This window comes from Lupinus angustifolius, chromosome LG09 (assembly GCF_001865875.1).
Source record: "Lupinus angustifolius cultivar Tanjil chromosome LG09, LupAngTanjil_v1.0, whole genome shotgun sequence".
Taxonomy (NCBI): domain Eukaryota; kingdom Viridiplantae; phylum Streptophyta; class Magnoliopsida; order Fabales; family Fabaceae; genus Lupinus; species Lupinus angustifolius.
This window is the reverse complement of record NC_032017.1, coordinates 7,884,978-7,887,522: the sequence shown is the minus strand read 5'-3', so window position 1 is coordinate 7,887,522 and position 2,545 is coordinate 7,884,978.

Sequence of the window (2,545 nt, the reverse complement as noted above, 5' to 3'; positions counted from 1 at the left end):
TATGCAAAAGAAATGTGGGATACTTTACAAGTTACCCACGAAGGCACGAGTGAAGTTAAACGTGTTAGATTAAATGTGCTCATGCATGAGTATGAGTTATTTCGCATGCTTCCTAATGAATCTATATGTAATATGCAAAAACGTTTTACTCATGTTGTAAATCATTTGGTCGCTCTTCATAAAACTTTTACTAATGCTGATTTGTCTAATAAAGTTTTGCGTTGTCTTGACAGGAAATGGCAACCAAAGGTAACCGCAATAATGGAGTCAAAGAACTTAGACAACATGCCATTAGCTATTCTGTTTGGGAAACTCCAAGAACACAAAATGGAGTTTGGGCGTTTGACTTTGAATGAAAAATCAGACAAGAACAGAATCACACTCAAAGCTACAAGATTTCAAGAAGATCAAGAAAGTGAGAATTCTAGTTCAGATTCTGATTCCGATGAAGACTTGACTCTCATATTTGAAGAATTCAAGAAGTATCTCAAGAAGAAAGGAGGGATCAAGAATCTCAAGAAAGAAGCCAAAAACTCGACCAAGAAAAGCAAGATTCCCAAAGAAGGCTTCACTTGCTATGAGTGTGGAAATTGGGCCACATGAAGCATCAATGCCTGAGCCACCTCAAGAAATTCGATAACAAGAAGAGCAACTCTCGAATGTCCAAGTCAAAAGAAGCATACATTGTTCTGGACGATTCCGAGAAAGATTCGACTTCAAGCTCATCCGATGAGGAGAAAAATTTAAAGGTATGTATGATGAATTATATGCAGCTTATGTCGAAATGCATGAGGAGTTAAAGAAAATTATTAAAATAAATATAGATAGAAAAAATGTTATTTCCTTGCATGAAAAGAAAATAATTGAAATTCAAAAGGAATTAGATGAACTTAAACTTGAAAATGAAACTCTTGATCTTATCTATGCATGTGCCTCATGTGATTGCTCTACTTCTAAATTATGTCAACCCTCTATGTGTGATACTTGTGAGAATTTAAATGCTGAAAGTTCTGTTTTAAAACAAAAACTCTCGAAGCTCACATATAGTCAAGAAAACCTCAACACATTGCTTGCTAATAAAAGAAACGTTTGGAACCGAACTGGAATTGGATATAAGCCTGAACCTAAGAAAAGACCATATAGAAATCCAGTAGTTCATATGCATAAAATGTCAAATTATAACATGCCTACTTGTTTCTATTGTGGTACACATGGTCACACATGCACTACATGCTTCGTTAGAAAATTTGGTGTGCCAAGTGGCAAATATGTTTGGATAAAGAAACGGCAAGATCCCTTAGTTACTAACAAGAAGGGACCCAAAATAACTTGGGTACCCGAAAGAGACAAGTAAATTGTGTTTGTAGGTGTGCCAAAGGACAATTGAGCATCAAGGGATAAATCAACACAAGATGTTCTAGGCACAAGGTTGGTGAGTAGATCAAGATTATTAAGGAGAAAAGTTAATGACAAAGGTTGTTGAATGAGCTTCAGTACTATGCTACCTACCAAGAATACTTCTCTAAATAATTGAGGGGGAGAAGATAAAGGGAAGAACGGTGAAAGGGGAAGCAACACACTTTGAATATCAAATAAACCATTCAAACATCATATCATCAAACTTTTCATCCAGTATCACCTAACTAGTGGTATCACAAACAAGTGGTAATCTTGACCTATCTCCAAAGGGTAAGAAAGGTAAATATATTAACAAGGTTACAAAATTATCTCTTAGTAAGCTCAAAATCGATTTTAAAAATAAAAACTGTTAATTTTCTGTCATTAATTGATTAACATCTCTGTATAATCGATTAAATGAGTTCCAGTAGCTAAAGCTGTCTGAAATAAATCATCTTAATCGATTAAATTTTGTGATAATCGATTACCTGAGCTCAAATTCTTTTTGAAATTTAATTCTTCCTGTTTTGTGGCTTACGCTTATATTTTTGAGTCAAGTACATCTTATAATTATGATTGTACCATCTTTTAGCATTTTGTAACTATGTTGAACCTTGCTAATTATGTTAAATAGAATGTGTTTGCATGAATTTTAAACATGTCTTAATTGTGTATTATAATTGAATAATTGGCCTTTAAAATGAAAATTGCCTAACGAAATGCTAACAAGTGGTGATAATGGCATCTAACAAGTGGTGGCATCTAACAAATGGCTTACATATATGTTTAATCATTCCATGTCTTAAATGTTTACATAATGGATATGTCATGCTTAAATGGTTAATTATGTTGCATGTAGCATCTTACTTTGTTTGAACTGGATCTTGATCATGATTGGTATATGTGATTATATTGATGATTATGCCTATTGCAAACTGCTCAAATATATCAAATGTTTAATCATTTCGCACTTGATTTGCTTCTTCATAATCCTTCATGCCATTCAAATTGTTCTGTTGCTATCTGCTGTCCATTTAATCGATTGGGACATGCTATTAATCGATTAAATGATGTATAATTGTGCATATGTTTAAGCCTCTCAAACTGGTTATTGCCTATGCTAATAATTACAGTTTTTCAAAATAAA